The 26,376-nt window shown below is 24.0% G+C and overlaps 1 protein-coding gene across 3 annotated transcripts in view; it reads left to right on the top strand.

Annotated features, from left to right (window-relative positions):
- The first annotated feature begins 9,353 nt into the window (after nt 1-9,353).
- LOC122500493 (serine proteinase stubble-like) overlaps nt 9,354-26,376 on the top strand; it is a 136,235-nt gene continuing 119,212 nt past the window's right edge. For all 3 annotated transcript variants that reach the window (XR_006301484.1, XM_043609450.1, XM_043609448.1), the window contains exon 1: nt 9,354-12,139. The gene's annotated coding sequence lies outside the window, so the exon portion shown is untranslated. The remainder of the gene's footprint in view (nt 12,140-26,376) is intronic.

Genomic DNA, 26,376 nt, shown 5'->3' with positions numbered 1-26,376 from the left:
TTTTTTCAAAAACGTTTCTAAACTTTCTGCAAAAATTTGGTTTTTATTTTCCTTATTCCACTTGTTTTGTTTTCTACTATTTTCTCTCCATTACCTTTTAGTTTTTCATTCCTTCTCGCTAGGATTATTTCTTCTATTTCTGTTCTTTTTTCACTTTTCTCATTTCACTTACTTTTGCTCGTTACTAAAAAACGAAATAAAAAAATGAATACGAAAATCTGGACTAAATTAATAAAAGGAATTTTTTTTTGTTAATTTGGTTCTAATTTTCCCATTGTTCTTATTTTTTTATTGAGAATACTGAATTTCTATTTGATTTGATAAAATTAACTATACAGAAATATAAATTCACTATTCTCAATAAAAAACGAGAAAAATGCGAAAATTAACTAAATTAATAAAAAGAAGAAATTTTTTTGTCATTTATTTCCCTCTGAAAAAAAATACAAAAAAGGGGAAAAATTATATTTTCTATTTGACTTGATAAAATGGAATTAAATAGTGTATATGAATAATGAGTGTAAAAGAGGTGGTTTTTCGAATAGAGGAGAGACAGACGACTGAAGAAATAATAGTGACGGCGATGTGCGGTGAACCACGCGAATTGAATTTCCTTTCTTGGGCATGGTAACTGGTGCATTGCCCCGCGAAAATTGCACCTGTCGACATTCAAAAGCAGGCTAACCAAGTGGTGGACGCGACGAGACGAGCATTGGGGAAGTCGAGCTTGACTTTCGACTTTCTTCGCACAACCAAATCGATTTATCCCCAGAGATTGTTTTTTTATTTCTAATATTTATTTGTTTGCGTATATATATATCGACCGAGAAACCTGAAATTTATATGCATTTATATGTATATCATAACGGTCTGCTATGCGAAATTCCTCTAAACAATATCATTAATCAACAATTGAGTTGTATCATTAATTACGATAATTCAATTACGTAAAATCTTCATATCGAGGAACAAAATAATGAATACTTATTGTAAACAATACAGCTGACAGTAATTATTATTAATAAAATTGCAAAGAAGATGTTTAATCACTTACAAACTTTGCAGTCGATAATTAATTTTAAAAAAGTAGCAAAAAGTAACTTTGAAACTAAAAAAAATGTGATAAAAAAAAGCTATCGAAAAATGAAACTTGACGACCAAAAAAACTCGTTTTAGCCACTTTACAAAAACTGACGAAACTTTCATTCTGTATTTTATTTTCCTGACTTTTTCCCAATTTTCATCAAAAAATATTTACTTCTTTTTTTATCCTGCTAATAAATTGAATTTCTGCAATGAATATTTTATTATTCATAAAAAAATTTAAATATCTATAAAAATAATTTAACTCTTGCAAAAAATTTTAAAAAATTTTTATATACTTGATTCCATTCGACTAATTTTATACAAAATCTAATTTAAATAATTGAATTCCTGAGAAATTTTTATTATTCATGAAAATAATTGAATTCTTACGAAGATTTTTACAAAAATCATTTTAAATAATTGAATTCTGTTTGGAAATTTATGAAAATAGTAGATATTAAAAATCATTGAATTGCGAAAACTTTTTAACAATAATTAAATTTTGCAAAGAATTTTATTAAAATTTTTGCCAATAATTGAATTTCTAAGAAGAAATTAATTACTTTTAAAAATAATTGAATTCTTGTGATAAATATTGTTATTTATGAAAATAATTGAATTTTGCAAAAAATTTTATTAAAATGCCTCAAAATAATTGAATTTTCGGGAGTAATTTTGTTATTTATCGACATAATTGAATTTATTCGAAGAATTATTTATATAAATAATTGAATTTTTGGGAAAAATTTTATTAAAATCTAAAATAATAATTGAATTATTAAAAAAAAATGTTATTAAAATTGTATTTAAAATAATTGACTTCTTTCGAACAATTTTATTAAAATATTTGAAAATAATTGAATTTCTGTGAAAAATTCTAATATTTTTGTAAATAATTGAATTCTTCCAAAGAATTAAAAAAAAACGTTTTTTTAAATAATTGATTTTTTAAAGAAAATTAAATTAAATTTTTAAGAATTATTACATTTTTTGATCATTTCTTGTAAAATTGTAATAAAAATAATTGAAATCCTACGATGAATTTTATTATTAAGAAAATAATTGAATAGTGGCTAAGAATTTTATTAAAATTTTCAAAAATAATTGAATTCCTAAGAAGAATTTTATTATTTATGAAAATTGTTCAATAATTGCGGAAAATTTTATTAAAATGTTTCAAAAGAATTGAATTTCTGTGAATAATTTTGTTAATATTGAAAATAATTGAATTCTTCAAAAGATTTTTATAAACATTGTTTTAAATAATTAATTTCTTGGATATATAATAAATATTAGGTATAAAAACTATATTTTAAATAATTTATAATTATTTTTATAATAAAATAGAATTATTTTAAATTTTTAAATATTTTTAAATAGAAAAATTTGTATAATTTAAAAAAATATATCCATTTCAAGTCGAGTTAAAAGATTTTTAATCCTCTAATTCCTGCAAAAGAAAAAAGAGTAAAAAATTTCTACGAAAAAAAAACATATCTATTAAAAGATTACGCGAATTAAAAGAAAAAGTCCATAAACCATAAAAAGCATCAATTGATGTCGATATAATTAACGATAAAATATCTAAATAATCATGTTAATCGACAAAATGCTGTCTCGCATTAAATTTCTTTTTAAGGCCTGTTAAATATTCTTGGAAGTATTTTTTTTAATTACGGAAATAGACAAATTAATGAAAAAAAAGAGAAAAAAAAAAAGAATTAACTAGGTATTATAAAAGGTGAAAATTGTGCGCGTGATTCAAGTTTGTTTATTTATTTCTTTTTGTTTTTCTTTTCTTTCTTTTTTATTTTTATAAAAAAAGCGGATGTGTAGAGTAGTCGCGCAAATGAACTGCGCGATTCGACAGCACTTATGTCAATTAATTAGAAACATCTCTCGATGTACATACTATATATACATAAATGAACTGAGCGCAGACTAATTGCACATGCGTGAGGCAAAATACACGATGTTTGTACCAGATTACCTGAAGAGGGTAATACGTGTTCTCCAAGAGAGGTTCTTGGCATTATAGTCGCGTTCTATTCAGACTGGAAACTCATAAACGCCTGCGATGAAACTGAGATTTTTACAGCATTAGAAAACGGGTTATTGGATCGCACACATATGTACATTGTTCTTTAGATTTTAATTGTTTTCATCATCATCATCATCGTCTTGTAATCTCTCTCCGACTTCCGATTTATGAATGATTTCCGCGATGAAATATGAAAGTGTTTTTCATTCAAGTTCAATTACCTTTTCACAATTTACGATTTTTTTTAAAGTAAAAAAAAATGCTTTTAAGTTTTTTGGCTCTTGTCAAAAAAGAAAAGAAAATTCTAACTGCAGAGTTGCCACGCTTTTCCTCATTTCAAATTCCCTGACTTTTCCAGGTTTTCCAAGTTAAAAAACGAAATTTTTCAAGGTTTTTAAAATTACATTTATATTTTACAAAATTAAATAATTCCAATAAATTTTTACAAATACATGGAATTTTCATATAATAATTCCGCATTGTTATATTTATCTTTTTTAAATAAATATTTAGTCATTATAATTTTTCCATAAGAATTAAGATTTTCAAAAATTTTAAATTCAAACCTTTTTGAAATTAAATAAGTTATAAAAAAATTGTTATAAAACATGAAGAAATCGATCACTCCGAGTCTTCGACTTGGAGCAATCGATATCTTCATGTTTTATATAAATTAAAGATGACTAAGAGATAAAATCATTATTTTATATTATAAGAATATTGTTACTGTAACTTATTCAAAATTACATTTATTACTTCATTTCAATTATTGTTTTCCAGAATTTGTAACTAAAATTCTTCTTTAATTAATTATTTTTAATAGGCATTTTTTGAAAAATTTCTTTGAAAATTTTCAAATTCTTTTTGTTTACAATTCAATTTTACGAAATTTCATCGATTATTCGTAACTTCTTCAATCAAATATATATTAGAAAATAAAAACTTCAAATAACTTAAAAAAATTCAATTAAACTTTTTCAAAAAAATTAAATCTACACAATTTTTAGTTAAAAGTATGAAAAATTCAAACAATGAAAGATTATAATTTGAAACCTTTTTTCAAAATTCAATTATTTTAAAAAATTTACGCTAAAATACTTTCTTTCTACATTTAAATTAGTAAAAATGTTTACTAATTGGAATTAGAGACTGACTTTTTGCTTTTGAATTAGTAAATTTTACTATTAAATTAGTAGAAACAACTATTTATTAGTAAAATTTGCTAATTCAAAAGCAAAAAGTTAGTCACTATAATTCAAATTAGAAAACATTTTTACTAATTCAAATTTAGAGAATAGTTTAATATTCAATTATTATCTAAAATTTTAAGCGAAATTCATATTTAAATCAATTTTTATTAGAAAATTTTACGAGAATTCAATTATTTAAATAAAAAAATAAATCAATTTTTGAAGAATTAAATGTTTTTTAAAATTGAACTTTCCTAAAGAATTTTATCAACAAATTTTTAAATAGATAATTACAATTCTTTTGACGAATTTTAAAAAATAATTAAAAATAATTTCATTTTTTGAGAAATTAGATTAAAATTGTATTAAAATTAAAAATAATTAAATCTCTGTAAAAAATTTCATTGAATTGAGAAAAGTTTTTGAAAATAATTGAAATTTTACGAAGAATTTTATTAAAATTTTTTTAAATAATTGAATTTTGGAGAAAAATTTTATTATTTATAAAGATAATTGAAATTTTGACGATAATTTTTGTAAATTTTTAAACATAATTGACAATAATACTTAAATTCTAATAAATAAATTATAGGAAGGCTTTTTAAAATAATTGAATTTCTTTGATGAATTTTAATAAAATTTTTAAGAATAATTACATTTTTCGAGAAATTCCATTAAAATTTGTATTAAAAATAATTGAAATTCTGCGATGAATTTTATTATTTATGAAAATAATTGAAAACCTATAAAGTTTTTTATTATTTATGAAAATAATTGAATCTCTGTAAAAAATCTGACGATTTATGAAAATAATTGAATTATTGCGAAGAAATAATTTGTAAATAATAGAATTCCTGTGAAATTGTTATTATTTAAATAATTCATTCAAAATTGAAATTTTACAAAATTTCAAATTACAACCTTTTAAAGTTTATCTATTTATGAAAATTTTAAACGCAACTCTTTTAAAATTGAATTAATTTTGAAATGTTTAAGAGAAACTAGATTTCAAGAATAAGCACAATAATAACTTTAGAGAAGAATAATTTTCCAGGATTCCGATCAAAATTCCCTGACTTTTCCATGTTTTTTCAAGGTTTATAAAATTCCCTGACATTTACAGGTTCTCCAGTAACTACAAATCTAAAGAAGAAAAAGATTTAAATCATGGAAAAAGATTTGTTTACGACAATTGAGAGAATCAGAAAGATTTAATTTCGAAAGAGAAAATCCGTAAGATCGAATAAAAAATTGTGTCTTAATTACAGGGGAAATTATATTAAACATATTTATATATTAAGTCTTTTAAGTGTAGAAAGAACGGCCACGTATAACAAACTATGTTAAATTTAACCTATAATTTAGTTACGGTATGGAGCGAGCGTTATTTCTTTGCTCTGGGCGTTAATTAGAAATTGATATCAATCAATGTGAATTTTGATTATCATTCGACTAGACGTGCCTCTCTCTCTCTCTCTCTCTCTCTCTCTCTCTCTCCTACCATGGCTTCTTAATCTATCAAAGTGCCCCCGGCCAAAGCAGATGTGATGTGTGTAATTGCAACCCACATGTTTGCAATAATCAATTATTTATTTGTAGCGCTCTCGATTCTCCATAAATAAACGATGCATTGATTTAAACAAGATGATGGAAAGGAACAAGTAAGGCATGCAAAAAAGAATCGTATATTCTTTTCATTCCCCTCAACAATATATACCATCTGTTCTTAAGAGTTATAAGATATATAAAAACTCCATAAATCATAATTTGTAATTTGAAAACAGTTTTCATTGCCAACAAAATCAAAGTACTATTTGAATACTGCAAATTAAAAGTTAGCACTAATAAAACGAACCAAAAGAAAAAGTAAATATATTTAGTGTTATAAATTTATTCTAACTTTAAAAGTTAATTTTGAAATATGTGTGGTTTGTGTCCTAAAACTTTTCTTTTGAGAGCAATTTATGCTGCGGGAGATGAAGGAATACACAATTTTTTTTTTTTTTTTTTGAAGAATCAATGTCGATTTTGCACGCCGGCGGTAGACACAATGTAAATACGAGAAGTACGTGTCATACACAAGAGGAGAAATATCCATGAACCACGAAGAACCGTTTTGTTGGCAGTGGGACGCTACTCTCACCAGTTTTTGAAGCCCTCGCTCTATTTCACGGATGTAACGAGAACGATATTTTACGCCTCGCTTTGAAAATTCCTAATGAACTTCTTATATCAGGCCAAACTAATCTTCTTCCCAAGGTAAACAATTAATTAGAATTCAAAAACTCAATCGCAGAAAGCACTTTAAAAGACATCTTTCTTCACAATTTTTGTCCTTTTATTTTGCTAATGCCTCTATTACTATCATCAATGATTGAATACTTTCGGTTTTTAAATTACAAAAATTATTTTTCTCAGTGATTTTTGTTTGGTACCACTAATTAGATTCTGATTTGAATTAGAATAAATTTAGATACATTTAAATGTTACCATAATGGTTCTTTATTTTTATCATATTAGTGCTAAAAATGTTATAGTATTAGTGCCATAATGGTACCATGTTGGTACCATAATATAACCATATTAGTGATACAATGGTACCACGTTGGTTCTATAATGGAACCGTATTAATGCTGTAATTGTGCCTTGTTGGTACCATAAGAGAACCATATTAGTGCTATAATGGTACCATGTTTGTTCTATAATGGACACATATTAGTGATATAAAGGTACCATAATCATACGGTATTTGGGATATACTGTTACCATGATGCTGCTATAATGTTACCATCATGATACTATAATGGTGCCATAATTTTGCTAAATATAAATGGTACTAGCATTACCGAAAATGGAACTTTTTGTTAGGCACCATACTCAAAACTAAAAAGCAATACCATAAGAGTTATATTTGAGTTGGTATTGCTAAATGAGTAAATACAGATGCTAACAAAAGGATAAAGTGGAAGTACCACTAAAATAATGATACAGAAATTTTAATGTTACCCATTGTGGTATAATTAGTCAATAGAATTTTCAACTGATGCAAAAAGCAAACTTATTTTTCGAACCAAGTTTGAAAACAAAAGCAATTGGTACCAGAAAAATAAATAAATAATACAGCAGTACACGCAGGACCATTGGTATAGAAATGGTACCATTGATAAAAATTATTTTTAGTGTCAAATTTACAAGTGAAAGCAATTAGTAATTCTGTTACCAACAAGCAATAAGCTATATAAATGATACCAATCATACTGGTACCAAATGATCAAATTATTTTTGGTCGTAAATTCAAAACCAAAAATACAATAGAAACTTGGTTTATCGTCTAAATGGTACCAATATTATACTGAAGAAATTTTCATGATGCTAATTCTGCTACCAATAAGAAATAAGCTATATAAGTGATACCAATCATACTGGTAGCAAAGATAAAATTATTTATGATCGTAAATTCAAAACCAAAAATACAATAATCCAAAAAATTTGGATGAGAAGTGGTACCACTTTTAATGGTATCAATTGTGGTATCATTAGTCAATAGAATATAAAACTGGTGCTAAGCACTTCATTATACAAATGGTACCAATTCTCTACCACCTCTTTACGAAAGGTTCACGAAATTTACAGTACCAAGAACCACTTTTTGATGCTTAATAAAACGATACCACAAATTGATACCAATTAGTGGTATCGTTTTATAATTACTGACTGGTTCTTAAATAATTGATAACTATGGTACAAATTATGGTATCGTATGTGAATTTCTATAAATCTGTAACATAATAATGTCACCAGCAACAAAATTTTATTCCGGTTCCATTTATTTTTCAGCAATGAATCATGAAACCATAAGTGTACTTGCAGGTGGTACCAATGATCCAAGATTAAGTGATAGTAATTCTATTTAGTATAACAGTTTCAATATTTGAAGCAAATTGTTCCACATAAATAATATCGTAATTGGTGCCATTTTGTTCTGAAAATTGTAAACACAGGTGCTACCAATACGATTATAAGTGGTACCACTATTTGTTCTGAGGTACCATAATTGGTACCAATAAGAAAGTTATTGTTCGATACCGGATCAAAGAAAATGAAATACAATAATAACTGAGCGCTAAAGATATCAACTATCGAAATGCCATTTGGTGCCATAATTGTTGGACAATTTGTACCATACATTGGTACAAATTGTCCAACAATTATGGCACCAAATGGCATTTCAATAGTATCGTAGTGAACTAAATACGAATCAAATAGGGACGTATATATTATTTCAAATTTAATCCGTTTATTTTTTCTTTTCCTCTTTCCTACTTTCTGTCTTTTCTACTTTGTTTACTTCTTTCTGTCTTTTCTATTTTCTCTTCTTCTTTGTTTCATCCTTTTCTTTTTTTCTCCCTCTCTTTTTCTTCCTTTCTCTCCAACTTTCTTTTCTTCGTTCCTTTTTCTTCCTTTCCTTTCTTTGCCTGCCTCTTTTCATCTAACACCTCTTAATTAAAATTATTATTTTCCTTAAAGCTAAATCTTCAAAAAAGAAAAAAAATTGACCGCTCTTAAAAAAATGTTGACACGAAAAACATCCTGAATCTGGCAGGTGTAGAAAGAAGCAAACAACTTGTTCAGTTAAACGGAAGTTTGATCCCTATCACTTAACTGATCCGTTTTTCAAGCTTCGAAATAGATCTCCTAGCGAGGTGCTCGCTGAAAATAAATGTGTGCAACGAGACACTAAGCTCCGGTGAAACGAGTCTCTTGATGCGGATTAGCCAAGATATCGTTCTCCAGAGGATCGAACTTGATTCCCTGATTCCGAGGGATCAAGGATGGGTCCCTGGCGAGAGCGTAACTACGGAATCAAGTGACAGGACTAGAAAGAAAGAGAAACACACACATCAAGAGAGATAAGGAAAGAGAAAGAAAAAAAAAAGAAAACGAAAGAAAGAAATCCACAAGCAGCAGCAGAAGGCCGTCGGCCCCGCCAGCTCGCCAATGTTCTCCGACCCACTTCGTCGTCGAGACCGTACTGGTGTACTGGAACTACTTGGACAGGCTATCTCCCTTCTTTCTCTCTCATTTCTCTCTTCTCTCAGACTGAAGTGTACACTCCACTACTAAGAGGCCCCCTCTTCTTACCTCTATCAGATATAGGAAGCACATCGTACTCCGACGTGTGTCTTGTCCGCTCGAATGCAGCGTGGCGCGGTTTTACTCGAGGGTCCTCCGCAGTTCAAAATCCTCACCTCGTCGCACAGGACGTTCCACCCGAAACTTTTCTCGCCCACTCACATTCACCCTGAAACTTTTCGCCAATTAAAGCTCACTCCACCACTGCTCCCTTCAATCTTTAATTACTTTTGCTAATCGCCAAGAGGTCTTTGCATAGTAAGGCGACTACCATTCGGGTGACTACCGTTCTGGTGATTTACATCCAGTGAATTCTGGTGATTTACGTCAGGTGAATGCTGATGATTTCCAACCGGTGAATTCTGGTGATTTCCATCCGGGTGACTTGCATTTAGGTGATTTTCATCCAGGTGACGACCGTTCAGGTGATTACGGAAAGTTGCGACAAGTTAAGCACCAACGACGTGACTACCATCAAAGTTGGATCAAAGTTGTTACCATTGTTATCGTCAAAGTACCATCAAAGTTGATACCATCAAAGTTGGTACCATCAAAGTTGCTATCGTCAAAATCGGTACCATCAAAGTTGCTATCGTCAAAGTTGATACCATTAAAGGTGCTATCATCAAAGTTGATACCATCAAAGTTGCTATCATCAAAGTTGGTACCATCAATGTAATCTTCTCTCAAGTAAATTTCTATCAAGGAAATTTCCATCAAAGGGATTTTTATCAAAAAATTTGCTATCAAGGGAACTTTCATCAAAAAAGGACTCCGATTAAAGAGGGTAATTTTTTAACAAGGAAATTTCTATTAAAATTTCTATCAAGAGAGGACTCCGATTAAAGGGGATAATTTTCTATCAAGAAAATTTTTATCGAATTTCTATCAAGGAAGAGAGTTTACCTTGATATTAATATCAAGGGACCTGCTATCAAGAGAGGACTTCCGTCAAAGAGGGAAATTTCTAGCAAGGAAACTCCAGTCTAAAGAGGACTCCCATCAAATCATCACTTCAGCAGTGGGATAACTTTCAGGAGGACACTTCCGGCAACGAGAGGAGAACTTCTCATGTCACTGAGGGGATTTCTCATATTAAGAAGTCATCTCACGTCCTTGATTCGACTTCCAGTGTTCGGGCAAATTCTCCCATCAAGGGACCAACTCCTCCTCTAAGAGAATCTCTTTTACAAAATTGTCTCATAGGAGAAATATTTTTTCTAAAACAATAATTTTTTTTTCTAAATTTCTATAGATTCCGTAGATTTTTGTAGAAAAAGATACCATTTTTTCTTGTGTAGGAAAGGATCAAAAGTTGTCTTTTGAAAGTGATCAACTTCTTTTCGAAAGGAATCAACTTTTCTGCTAAAGGGATCAATTTCTTTTCGAAAGATATCGACTTCTTTTCGAAAGCTATTAATTTATCTACAAAAGGACTCAAGTTTTTCTGCGAAAGGTCTCAAGTTCCTCTTTCCCTTCGAAAGGAACCAACTTTTTTCCTAAAGGCTCAAATTTATTTCTAGAAAAGGAAATATTTTTTCTCTATCAAGAAATCAATTGCTTGCAATAATAGAAGTAGCGAATTTTTCAGAAAAAAATTGAAATAAGAAAAATTAAATTAAAAAATCTTTTGACAAATTCATCGAAGGATTTCGTGGGCAGGGAGGAAAACTTTTTACCAAGGAGGAGAATTCAAGAAAATTTGTTTTTACTTTATCGATTAGAAATCAAGTTCTAGTAGAAATAAAACAAATACAGATGATTTTGCAGTACCATAATTTTTCAGTAGCAGAATTCGTAATTCAAAAAAACTAATCAAAACGTTACCATAATTTAAAAAAAGTAATTCAAACCGTGCTCGTAATTAAAGAATACCTGATTCAGAAACGTGATCGTAGTTCCAAAAAAGTAATTCAAAAATCTAATTTAAAAAACGTGCTCGTATTAAAAAAAAACAAATTCAAAACGAATGGAAAACAATTCATTAAATTAACCCCAAGTGCTCGTTTTCCTAAAAAAAAAAAATAATTCTTAATTATTCAAATTTGAATTACACTCCCAACTTGTAATCTGATAAGAACATTGAGATACGAGAACTTAAGCTGGAAATTGAGATATAAAGAGACACTCGAGTCAAGAAACCACCTGTTGTGCGTGCATCAGTTCAAAATACACTGGATCATGAGTCGCCTGATTGATATCAATACCCAAACATCTTAACAGGCCACATCCTCTTTTCTCACTCTCTTTCTTTTTTTTTCTTTTCGTGTGGGCAAAAATGAAGCAACACTGGAGAGAAATTAATCTGAGAATTTGAAAAAAATAATTTTTTCTCACATAGATTCTCGAAAAAGTGCAAATTATCTTCTTTTACTTGTAATAATTAACGGACGAGTGTGATTTTCAATGTTTGGAAAAATTTACCTAAAGTGTGAACCATGCCGAGAATTAGTGTCGTCATTTGATTTGAATTTAGAACGAAAGTAGAAGTGCGAGAAGAAAAATTTTCTGGTTTTCTTTTCTAGTATTTAGTGGATTTGTTATTTTTGGATGTCATTCTTTTTTAGTGTGACTAGATTGTAAATTTTTTTCGAGTGAATTGATATTGAAGAGGAAATAAATATTATAGTGGACGATTGGAATATGACGGAAGACTGATTGAAATCTGGAAATTATCATTTTCGAACTGGTAAGTGTTTGTTTGGGAAATTTTTGATAATTTTTTTTTTTCTTGGTAGCAATTGTTAGTAATTTAGCAATTTTTGAAATTTATTTAAGAAATTTATTGAAAGAGAAAAACTATTTAATTATTTTGTTCTATTCATCTAATGGGAATTGGTAACCGATAATTTTTTGTAAATTGAAAATGTTTAATTCAATCTGGAGATTTAGAGGACCAAAGGTAATCAATGACGTAAAGCTATTCTTTTTTTTTTGTTCGAAAATTATACCCCTTACGGAAGATAATGACGATATATCATTGAGCAAGAAATCGAATAGTTAGCTATGGATAAAATTTTTTTTCCTCCGATTCGCAGAGATTAGCGCTATAAAATTTACGGTTAGACGCTGAGGATATATAATGTTTTCGATCCACCTGTCCAATTTTCATGGAAACATATTAGATCGGCTAGCGAAAGTATATTCTTTCGTAATATGAAAATCTATTAGAGTGAAAGTTTTTTTTTATTTTATTATACACTTCCGCTATATTGTGATCCAATTTAGGTATATCTCCACTTTAGAAAACAATGACCTCAAGGAATAATTCAATTTGTCTGCATAGTGCTACTCTTGTGTTTGTTAACAAATTTTTTATTTTTTCATATTTCAAAAAAAGGAATATTTTTGTACTTCAAAATTTCTCGAAAATGAATGAATGAAAAAAGAATATTTTTTATTAATTTTTTTAAATACCAAAATATTTTCAAGTAGCACCAATAATTCTTAATTACAATTAATTGACTATTTGTCAATTACTTGGAAATTTTTTAATTTTTTAAAAATAAATGAAAAAATTGTACTCAAACAAATGTTCTGTTACATTTATTTACGAATTTATTTAATTGTAAAATTATTCAAAAGTATCAATAACTTCTTTTTCAAAGAAATATTTAATTATTATTATTCTTCGATAGGAATTAAGATTTTCAAAAATTTCAAATTCAAACTTTTTGAAATTAAACAACTTTAAAAATATTGTTATAAAACATGAAGACTCGGAGTGATCGATTTCTTCATGTTTTCTAATAATTGAAGATGACCGAGAGATAAAATCATTATTTTATATTATAAAAATATTGTTAAACTGTAACTTCTTCAAAATTATTTTCTTATTCAATTATAATCTAAAATTTTAACTAAAATTAATTTTTAAATCAATTTTTATTAGAAAATTCTACGAGAATTTAATTATTTAAATACAAAAATAAATAATTTTTGAATTCTTTTGACGAGTTTTAATAAAATTTTTAAGAACAGTTACATTTTTCAAAGAATTCGATTAAAATTGTATTCAAAAATAATTTAAATTTATTTTGCAATGAGTTTCTGCGAAATTTTTATTGTTTATGAAAGAATTTAAATATTTATAAGAATAATTTAATTCTTCCGAAGAATTTTAAAGAAATTTTTAAATAATTGAATTCTGTTTAGAAATTTAAAAAAAATAGTAAATATTGAAAATCATTGAACTGCGAAAAGTTTTTTAAAATAATTAAATTTTACAAAGAATTCTATTAAAATTTTTTACAATAATTAAATATCTGTGTGATATTTTCTTAAATTTTATTAAAAATAATTGAATTTCTAAAAATAATTTTATTATTTATGAAAATAATAGAATTTTTGCGAAAGATTTTATTAGAATTTTTAAAAAGAATTGAATTTCCAAGAAGAAATTTATTTTTTTCAAAAGTAATTGAATTCTTGTGCTAAATATTGTTGTTATTTATGAAAATAATTGAATTTTTCAAAGAATTTTATTAAAATGCCTCAAAATAACTGAAATTTCGGCAATAATTTTGTTATTTATCTTTAATAATTGAATTCTTTTGAAAAATTATTTATGTAAAGAATTGAATTCTTGGGAAGGATTTTATTAAAATTTTCAAAAATAATTGAATTATTTCAAAAAAATTCAATTAAAATTGTTTTTAAAACATTTGATTTCTTTCGAACAATTTTATTAGAATATTTGAAAATAATTGAATTTTTGTGAAATTTTTATTTTTTATGAAAATAATTAAATGTTTGCGTACAATTTTTTTTAAATTTTTTTCAAATAATTGATTTTTTTTGTTTTATTAAAATAGTAGAGATATTGAAAATTATTGAAATGCGGAAAATTTTTTTTTTTAAAATTGAAATTTACACAAGAATTTTATTAAAATTTTTGAAAATAATTAAATTTTGAAGAAGAATTTTTTTATTTAGGTATAAAGATAATTGGAATTTTGACGAGATTTTTTTTTAATTTTAAACATAATTGAATTTTGTGATAAGAATTTTATTACTTTTAAAAGTAATTAAATTTCTGCAATTATTTCTAACTTTTTCAAAATTCAATTTTTTTAGTGTTTTTAAACTAAAATTCTTCAATAAATCTGTTATTTTTAATAATTAATTAAATATAATAAATTTAACTAATTTTAGAAGATTTGGAATTATTAAAATTTTTCAAAAATTTTAAGTTCTTTCAAATTTCTGATTAAATTCATTTAAAATTGAAATTTTATAAAATTTCCAATTAAGCCCATTTGAAGTTTACTTATTTATGAAAATTATAAACGCAACTCTTTTAAAATTTAATAATTTATACGTCATTTTATAATAGTTGTTCAAGATTTAAGTTATTTAAAAAGAAATTATTTTCAGAAATTAAAAAAATTGAATGTTTTGTATTATAATTTATGGTAATTTCATAGTTTATGAGGAAAACAAAAAAGACACAAAAATTCAGAATTTTCTTCTAAATTCTAAAAATTTAATTTTTTTCAGTACTTTTAATCAAAAACCCTAAATTTTTGCCCGAATTCCCTGTGTCAGAATAGATGATATTATAGTTATAATAATATTAAAAGTGTATTTCAATTCTTATTTTATTTTTATGAAAATAAATTTTAATTACAAATTTTTACGTTCTATTATTTTTAAATCATTACTAATTTTATTTTTAAAAAAGTGAGTAAAAAGGTAGCCGCTCACGTAAGCGCGCGAATTTTTGCTAGTATTAATTATTAAGCAAATGAAAAATTAAAATAAATAAAAAATTCCAATTAAAAAACATTTAATAAAGTAAAATATCAATTTTCGTGTTCGTAAAAGCGGTAAGAATTAATTTAACGAATCAGGATTGCTAATTAGTAAACAGTGTTGATTTTAGCGAAGGATCGTAAAACTTTTTTTTTCCAAACGTGTGTATAGATGTACGCAATAGAAATTGTAAATAGAAGGCTATAAAACTCCTTATAGAAGTTGAAATTGTAGGTTTTTTCCTTCTTCTCTTTCTTTCTTTCTTTTTCTTTTTTTTTTAAACTTCCCTATCTATTCTAAACACGCATGATGCGTTACACGTTACAGAGAGCTAGAATCACGCAGAGAGGTGTAGAAGTGGGTGACTAGGAGGAGACAAAAGAAACATAACCCACTTTACTCTCCTAATGGAGAATAGACTGACGGGAGCTCGCAGACCGCAATATTATAGAGATTAAGATGCTAATAACTTGAAGCAAGCTAAGCACCGTTTAGCAGCAAATATTTAAACCATTTAAGTAAAATAATTGCTTACCTCATTCCCCCATATCAATATAATTATCCACTTCAAGAACTTGTTCAATACATTCTCTTCTTCAGAATTTTATACATTTATATTTATATATAAAAGAAAACTTAACATTCTTTCTATATAATAGATGAAAAGAATTTATCGAATAACGTGGAAAAGTTTTGCGGGAAGAAAAATATCATTATTTATCAGGTATAGACCATATTTAAAAAGGTTGTAAGGAGGGAGGGGTTGCAGCAATTTGAAAAGTGAATAGAAAAAATGACACAGAATTTATTTTAACTGTATTTTCGAATATTTTGTAATTTTGTTTATTTTCTATAATTAGTTTATTGATATTTTTTATTTTTATTAGAATTTTAGTTATATACTGAAATTGAATTGGAACGAAAAAAATATTTAAAGAAATTTTAAGAAAAATTTAAAAGTAGTAGTTTTTTGTCCTGAAAATCCCTGAAAATTGCGTGACAAGTGAATAGTGAGAAGAGAGATTGAAGTGTAATTATCAAGTGCTTTTGAGAATGGGAGGTGGGGGAAATATTAATAAACTTTTGCAGCTTTCTTCGAAATTTGTTGCATCTATAGTTATAATCCACTGTCCTCAAAACGTGAGGCAACTTCCTATAATTTACACACTTTCACTGACAGTTTTATATTAATCGTATTCATAATCAAATAATAATACCTACTACATTGCAATATAATTTTTTTAATATAGAAATAAAGAGAAATATTACAAATAATAATCGTAATTATAATATGAAATATAGTCATTTCCGACAAATTTTTTTTCTGTTTTTGAAAAGGAAAGTCTTTTTTTGAATCAAAAATTAAAAAGTAGTTATTATGTAACAATGTAATAAATATTCTATAAATTTGATTTTAATAAATACTAGCAACAATTTCTTACTACCTTTTTTTAATAAAATTAGCAATTTTAAAAATAATAGAATTTAAAAATTTTCTAATTAAAATTTTTGTTGAAAACTAAAAAAAATTCAATTTTGGAGAAATTACAAATAATTGCAGAGATTCAATTATTTTCAATGAAAAAAAAAAATAAAATTCTTCTTATAAAATTCAACTATGTTCAAAATTTGAAAAAAATTCTCGTAAAAATCTCAATTATCTTTATGAATAACAAAATTCTTCTCCAAAGTTCAATTATTTTTATAAATGTCAAAAAAAATTCTTGTCCTAATTTCAATTATTTTCAAAAAATTTTCTAATTTCAATCAATTTCAAAATCTACTATTTTAATAAAATTTCTCAAAAAGAATTCCATTATTTTTAAAAAATGTTAATAAAATTGAATGCAAACATTTAATTATTTTCATAAATAATAAACATTTCACAGGAATTCAATTATTTTCATAAATTAGTAAAATTTTGTTAAGGAATTCAATTATTATTTTCATAAAAAATAATTTGAAATTCTAGAAAATAATAATTGAATTAAAATGATTAAAATAATTTTGATGAAGTTACAGTAACAATATTCTTATAATATAAAATCATAAATAAATTTTTTATTTCTTCATCACAATTGTTTAACAATTTTCTAATTTTGTTTAGAAGTAAAGAACAAAAATCTGCATAATTTCAATTTGACAAAGCATAATATTTAACAAAATTTTAGTCTTTTAATGAAATGAAGTGAAAAAAAATTCTGATGATTTCTATTTGTCATTACAATTTTGAAATAATTATAAAATAAAAATAATTATAACATTAATTAATTATTAATAATAAAGGACATGTTCCGGTAATCTGTTCGCACTTTGAAGTTAGTTGTTGTTTCCTTTTTTGTTTCTTAACTTTTTTATAATTTTTCTTTTCAAATATTTTCAATTTTAAAATTAATGTATTGAAAATCATCGAATTTCTGCAAAGAATTTTATCAAAAAATTTGATGATAATAGAATTCCTTCAAAAAATTTTATTATTTAGGAAAATAACTGAATCCTCGCGAAGAATTTTATTAAAATTTTGAAAAATCCCAATTAAATTCTTTTGAAGAATTTCTTTGAATTTTTTTTTAATTTATGGAGTTTCTTTAATATTTTTAATTGAAAATTTTGAAAGTAATTGAATATTATGTAGAAGAATTTTATTAAAAGTGAATTGAAAATAATTGAATTCTTGCGAAGAATTTAACTATTTATAAAAATAGTTGAATTGTTTCGAAGATTTTTATTAAAATTTTAGGAAATAATTGAAATTTATGAAAATATTTAAAAACATTTGAATTCATTCGAAAAATTTAATTAAAATTGTTTTGAAGATAATTTAATTCCTTCAAAGTATTTTACTATTCATAAAAATAATTGAATTGTTCTGGAAGAATTTATTAAAATTTTAGAAAATAAATGAATTTTATGTTAATATTTAAAAATTTAAATTCTTTCGAGGAATTCTATTAAAATTATTTTGAAAAAAATTGAATTTCTGCAAAGGATTTTACTATTTATACAAATAATTAAATTATTGCGAAGAATTTTACTATTTATAAAAATAATTAAAATGTTTCGAAGAATTTATTAAAATTTTAAGAAATAATTAAATTGTTTTGAAAAATTTTATAGAAATATTTGAAAATAATGAAATTTTTTCGAGAAATTCAATTAAAGTTGTTTCGAAAATAATGGAATTTCTTTAAAGAGTTTTATTAAAATTAATTATAATTCAAAATAATTGAATTCATCACAAGAATTTTATTATTTTTTGAAAATTATTGAATTCTTTCAATTTTTTTGACGAATATATTTCAAAATTGCATTGAAAGTAATTTGACTTTGATATAGAATTTTTAAAAAATATTTTGAGAATAATTAAAAAATTATTATTAGAGAATTTTAAATTCTTGTTGAAATTGTATTTTATGGAAATTTTTGAAAATAATTAAATTCTTTCATGTAATTTTATTTAAATTTTATTAAAAATAATTTAATTCCTGCACATAATTTTTGTATTTATAAAAATAGTTGAATTGTTTTGAAGAATTATTAAAATTTTAGAACATAACTGAAATTTATGGAAATATTTAAAAATATTTGAATACATCCGAGAAATTCAATTAAAATTGTTTTGAAAATCATTGAATTTTGTAAAGATTTTACTATTTAAAAAAATAATTGAATTGTTTAGAAGGATTTATTAAAATTTTAGAAAATAATTGAATTCTTTCGTGAAAAAAAAAAAAAATTTGATAATATGAACAGTAATAATAATTAATTTTATACTTAAAAAGTGAATTTTTAAAATTTTGATTATTAAATTAAAAATTAATTTATTGAATTATTTATTTATTATTCTTATTTTATTTATTTATTTATTTCAAATCAATATAATTTATGTTATTTGAATAAAATATACTTTTTTAGATCCAAATAAAAATTAGCTGAACAAAAGTAAATATTTTTCAAAAACAATTTGAATTAATTGAATGAAATAAATTTTTTTCCCAGTACATAATATTCTCCTCGAATATTGTTCTATTTGGCTGATTCTCACTGATCTACCTTCGTATTATTATTTATTATTAATATAAATTTATAAGTTAGAGATTATATTAATCCTGACGCTAAAACTCTGATCCGAGCATATATGAGTCACTCTATTCGATATGAAAATGAAATGAACTGTGAACGGCTAATTTCCGGGAAATATTAAATTAGCCAATCCAAAGGGGAAATTAATCAAGTATCGCGTACATATATCGTTAACTTGGAAAGATCAATGGACAGGGTTACATTTGATATCACCATGAGAGAGGACCCATCGCAAAACTTTCTAGGTTTCGCCTCCTTTTTAATAAAAACAAATTTAATTCGCTAGGTAACTCCATCCTCTAAAGAGAAAGTTTTGAAATACATCCCTGCCTCTGAAATGATGAAATTATAACTCTGCATAGGTAGTATAACCTACACGCACACACTCATACTCGATGAATTGATTAAATCTGAATTTCGATCTATAGATAGATCCATTGTTTTCTAATAAGATGTTTTCTCTGTAACCTACGCAATTATTCACGATGAGAGCAATAGCAAAATAAATATTTTCCGTCAGATAAAGATCGTTTTAGAAGAAAATTGATCTCTCGTGCGTTATTATTATTCATCAAGGGGGATATCATTTTTATCACGCTTATTGTAGAAAGTTTAATTTTGACTTGTAATTTTTATTTTTATTTTTCATTTTCTTTTTCTTTTATTTACTCATTTTTAATATTTTTTTTACTTTTATTCTACTCATTTTTTATGCTAAATTTGGTGATAATTTATTATCAATTATTTTTGTTATTGGTTGTAAATTGTTATTTAAACAATTTTTTAAATTTGTAATAACTTTTCATCGCAATTTTCATTTTAATTTTTAAATTTTATTTATTTTTAAAATGCACGATTTTGTGTCAATTATAATTAATTTTTTCTCTCTCTTAGGGCTAGAACTAGGTCCGTAAATTTGCTTGAAGTCCGTAAAAGTCGGTTTTAAAAAAAAAGTTCCATAAAGTCCGTAATTTGATTGAGAAAAGACAAAAAGTTCGTAAATTGTATACGATATAATTTGGAGAATTTTTAGAGAAATTACAAATCATTGCAAAAATTGAATTATTTTCAAAAGTAATAAAATTCTGGGCGAAAAATTATTTATTTTCATATAAAATAATAAAAATTTTACAGGAATTCAATTATTTACTAATTTTTTTTATAAATTTCTTCGCAATCATTCAATTATTTTCATAAATAATAAAATTTTTACAGAGATTCAATTATATTTTTGTAAATAATAAAATTCTTTTTAGGAATTCAATTATTTTTATGATGAATAATAAAACTCATTGCAAAATAAATTTCAATTATTTTTTAATACAATTTTAATTAAATTCCTCAAAAAAAATAATTATTCTTAAAAAATTTATTAAAATTCGTCAAAAGAATTCAATTAATGATTTATTTTTGTATTTAAATAATTGAATTCTAGTAGAATTTTCTAATATAAATTGATTTAAAAATGTATTTCAGATAAATTCAGTTAAATTTTAGATTAAAATTGAATATTAAAAGCAAAGCGTAAATTTCTGAAAATAATTGAATTTTGTAAGGGTTTCAAATTAAAATCTTTGAAAATATGAATTTTGAAAAGGTTTCAAATTAAAATCTTTGAAAATTTGAATTTTTCATATTTTTAACTAACAATTCTGTGGAATTAATTTTTTTTTTAATTATTTGAATAGTTTTTATTTTCTAATATATATTTAATTGAAGAATTTACGAGTAATTGAAATTTTGTAAAATTGAATTGCAAACAAATGAATTTGAAAATTCTCAAAGAACTTTTTCGAAAATTATTAAAAATAATGCATCTACAGCAGAATTTTAGTTAAAAACACAAAAAAGAATTTAATTCTAGGAAAAGTTAAGTAAAAATTAATTATTTATAGAATTTAAATTATTTTTAAAAGTAACGATATTCTTTGCAAAAATTAAATATTGTTCAAAAATAATAAAATTCTTCTTAGGGATTCAATTATTTTCACAAATAATAAAAGTGTAAATTTCATCGCAGAATTTCAATTATTTTACAATTTCAATCAAATTTCTCGAAAAATGACGTAATTATTCTTAAAAATTTTATTAAAATTCGTCGAAAAATTGTTGATAAACTTCTTTGTGAAAATTGAATTTTATATAAAGAAACATTCAATTATTAGATAAATTATTTATTTTTTTATTTAAATAATTGAATTCTCGTAGAATTTTCCAGGAAAAATTGATTTAAAAATAAATTTCAGTTAAAATTTTACATAATAATTGAATATTAAAAGCATTATAACATAAATTTTAAAAAATAATTAAATTTTAAATATTTTCGAAAATAATTATATTTTTTGAAGAATTTACTTAAAACTCCTATTATTAAAAATAATAATTGAAATCCTGTGAAGAATTTTATCATTTAGGAAAATATTTGAATTCTTGTAAAGAATTTTTATCACAATTTTTTAAAAGTAAAATTGAAGTCCTGTGAAGAATTTGATTATTTATGAAAATAGTTCAATTCTTGCAACGAATTTTTATTAATTTTTTTTTTAAATAATTGAAATCCTTTAAAGAATTTATTGTATTATTGATGAGAATAATTGAATATTGTAAACAAATGCATTTGAAAATTGTCAAAGAACTTTTTCGAAAATTATTAAAAATAATCGATTTAAAGAAGAATTTTTTTTTATCAGCAATTGGTCCGAAAATGGTTTATAAATTTATTTACTTATTTTTTTATGCTCGATTTTTTATCATTAATCATTTTCTTCTCTATTTTTAGAAAAGATTTTTTTTAAGTTGGTATTTTTTAAATTTAAAAAATTTGCAATTATTATTTAATAATTTTTAATTTTTTTATTTTCTTTTATTTATTTTTTCACGCTGAATTTTTTTTGTCAATTATTAATCATTTTTTTTCATTTTTTTATGTTGGTATTTTTTAAATTTGAGAAATTCTTTTTTGTTTGTATATTTTTAATTGTTTTAATTTCTTTAATTTTATCAAATTTGGAAAATTTGTAATTATCCTTGTTTTTTATTTATATAAAAAAATCGCCAGTAATTGCGATAGAAAAAAAAAATTGCTCTCGTTTATGTCAATGCACGACAAGATGCAATTCTGATTTTTAAATTGAAAAATCACGAATCAAAGTGATTAGTTTCTCGTAATTAATCGATTCTTTGTCAATTACCATTATATGCGCGATATATCGCAACCCGTCGCAAATCTAATTACGTGATTGAAGAGACAAGCCTCTCCTTTATATACAAAGATGTGTGTATATTTATTCTAATCATGATTTTCTCTGATAAGAGAAAGTCAGTCATAATTATCGATCGCACAATGACTTGACGCTTCTTTTAATCTATTCATAATTTTCTTGCACATTCGACCTCTCGCTTTCTTTTGATTTTATTGATTAAAATATATCAGATCGTCAATTTCTTAATTTATCATTATTGATTTATTAGCAGAAATGAATACTTTGAACTATTTATTTTTGGATTTATTGATTTTATTAGTTTGGTATTTTAATCTTTTTTTTTATTAATAATTCTGCATTGTGTTGATTTTATCAATAAGGAATTTTTATTTTTCTTTAATTTTTGTCTTTTAATTATTAAATTTCTAAAATTAATTTCTTAATTTCAGTGAAATTGTTTAATTAAATAATTGCTTTTAGCATTTCTCTATCAATTCACTTCTTTATTTAACAATATTTGCAAATAATTCAAATTAAGTAACAAATAATTAATTTAAATTCAATAATAAATAATTCACATAATTTTTTTTAATGCTTTTAAAAACTATCTCAATACTCTTTATAAATCTTTTTTTTCTTTTTTATCAATTTTCTCGATTATCAAACAGATTAGCCATTCTTTTCTTTTTCATCCGTTTAAAAGACCGTTTCTTAAAGGTTTTTATGTAGGAAATTTCGTAACAATTGTATAGTGTCAGGAGATAAAAAAAGGATGAATTGAAATTTACAGTCAATTTAGTGCCGTTGTATGCTTCACATTAAGAGGACTTTTTAATGGTTTTTAGCGAAAATCTCACAGAATCTATTACTCGGTTCCGCATTTCGATCCGATCACGTTTTTTCTTCAACAAAAAAAGAAAAAAAAAAGGAATGGAAGCAAGAAAAAACAGAAGGAAGACAAAAATGTTTAAAACCGTTAAGTAGATCAGTTCTCGATTTGTTCACACGCCTCCAAACCCGAATAAATCTGATAAGTGTAAACTGCAATCTTCAAATGCTAATTCTTATCCTTTAAGTTTCTTACGAGTTTGTTAGAAAAGTTCATTATCTTCATTAATGATTCTCTTTAGGTTGTTTTTAAAAAAAATTAATTATACGACACTTTAATTTACATAATTTTATGTAATTATTATATAATTGTATGTAATTTTATATTTTATTATTGTACATACATAAATCTTTATTTATTTATTTACTTATATAAATATATGTATATAGTATCTGTGTATATAAAACTTTAAAAATATTTAGTATAATAGTGGTTTTATTAATTAGGTAATGTGCGCTAAAAATATGAAATTATCATTCGTGCCTCTATGAACTCGAATATTATTAACTATTTATAAATGAGGACAAAATTCATAAACCGGTCTTTTAACTTGCGTGAAATTTCTACCTAGAGCTATATTTCCAGTGGTTATCACTTTGACCGATTGAATGCTTTGAAATAGGGAGTTAAGTGATTTCTGATATGCTTATTAAGCAACATAATAACGATCCTATTTAAAGGACTTGCTGCGGCAATTTTGTATAATTTATTACATGGTCAAATTCATTACTTTTTTTAATTAACAAATTTTCTTTTATACTACAGTGTGAAATAGATTTTTTTTTCCATTCTATGACAATAACTGTAATAATATAATAATAAATAATATAAATAATAATAATAAATAATTAACTATAATAATCTTCGTATTTCATTCTTACATTCTGTCTGTCTACACTTTGAAGTTAGTTTTTGTGTATGCTTTTGTTTTTTTTTCCTTTAAAAAATATTGTTTGACAGATCGAAAAAATGCAGCTATTTTTTCATGATTTATAATAAAACAATATTTGAAATTAGAAAATAAAAAAAAAATTATAATTAACAAATAAAAAATATACCTACCCATTTTGTTTGTTATATGCTTCTTTCTATAACAAATTTTGTTTGACTGATCTAAATTATTATGAAAACTATTCTCCTTTTTATTTATAAAAAATAGAAAATTGTTAATTGTTAAAAAATTATAATTAAGAAATAGGAAATATTTTGTGCCAAATTATATTTCTCAATAACAATATTGTTCAGAAATTCATTCTTTTTCTTTTGGCAAAGAAACATCACTTATTCTATTCTATTTATCAATTACAAATTTTAATTGAAAATGAAATTGAAACTTTTTAAATTTTTAGAAAATAAAGGAAACAATTTTACTCAAAAAAATTTTCTGTTATTTACGAATTTCTTTAATTGTAAAATTATTCGAAAACATCAATAAATTTTTTTTAAATAAATAATTAAATATTATTTTTCCGTAGGAATTAAAATTTTTCAAAACATTCAAATGCAAATCTTTTTAAATTCAATAAATTATAAGAATGTTTTATAAAAAATTAAAAATGACCGAGTGATAAGATCATTGTTTTATATTATAAGAATATTATTACAGTAACTTTTTCAAAATTATATTTATCATTTCAAATCAATTATTGTTTTCTACAATTTTTAATTATTTTTTATAAAAATAATTGAAAAAATTTTATTATTTATAAAAATAATTGAATTATTGCGAGGGAATTTATAAAAAATTTGTAAATAATTGAATTCCTGAGAAATTTTTATTATTTATGAAAATAATTAAATGTTTGCATACTATTTTTGGGAATTTTAAATTAATTTGAAAATAATTGAACTTTGGAGAAGAATTTTGTTATTTATAAAGATAATTGGGATTTTGACGAGAATTTTTTTTAAATTTGAAAGATAATTGAATTTTATGAGAAGAATTTTATCATTCTTGAAAATAATTGAATTTCTGCAATTATTTGTAAATTTTCCAAAATTTGATTTTGTTTAGTGTTTTCAATAAAAATTTGAATTACAAATTTTTAAATTTCATAGGAATAAAATTAAATGACAATTTCTATTCGTTTCATTTTGTTTATGAGAGAATTTTCATGCCATCTAGGCGTCAATTTGGTGAACTTTAGGCGAGAAATTTAAAGTTTTAAATTTCGTTGTCATTTTAAGTTTCAAGTCTGCGGATCTTGATTTATAAATAAATAAATAAATGAGGTACAAATAATAAACACTCGTAAAATAGAAATTCAAAAATTTAAAGAAAGCTTGGAATATTGTTAAGAAGTTGTCATTGAGAAAGAGAAATTATGCAAAGTTTTTTCCTTTTTTTTCAAAAAAGAAAAATTGTAGTTGACAAATGGAAATCATGCAAATTTTTTTCATTTTTTTTTTCTTTAAAAAACTTATTTGTTTCACAAATCGAAATTATGAAGGTTTATTTAATTTTCTTCTAAAAAGAAAGTATGAGTTTCTTTAAAAAAAAAAAAAAGAAAAAATTTTGCAGAATTCATATTTCTAATTACAATTTTTCAACAAAATTCTGTTTCTTTTCGGAAAAAGTGGAATAATTTGCACCATTCATATTTCTCAATTACAATTTGCAACTAAATTCGAAAATTATTTTTTAATAAAAAAAAAATTTCACGAATTATATTATTTTTACCAAATTTTAAGTTTCTTTTGAAAAAAAGGAGAAAAAAAAATTTCCTGATTTCTATTTGCTAATCACGATTTTTAATGAAATTATAATTTTTTGTAGAAATAATTAAAAGAAAATACACGATTTCTATATTTTCATCAGAAATTCTGAACGAAATCTTAAGTATTTTTTTAAAAGAGTTAAACAATTTATAAAATTTCTATTTTTTAATCACGATTTTTAACAAAATTCTATTTTCTTTAAATAACTGAAAGAATTGGCATAATTTGTATTTTATAATCAGAATTTTTGTAAAAAATTTTCTTCTTTTGGAAAAATAT

Source organism: Leptopilina heterotoma, unplaced genomic scaffold, assembly GCF_015476425.1.
Source record: "Leptopilina heterotoma isolate Lh14 unplaced genomic scaffold, ASM1547642v1 Lhet_187, whole genome shotgun sequence".
Lineage (NCBI taxonomy): Eukaryota > Metazoa > Arthropoda > Insecta > Hymenoptera > Figitidae > Leptopilina > Leptopilina heterotoma.
This window is presented reverse-complemented; position numbering and strand designations above follow the sequence as displayed.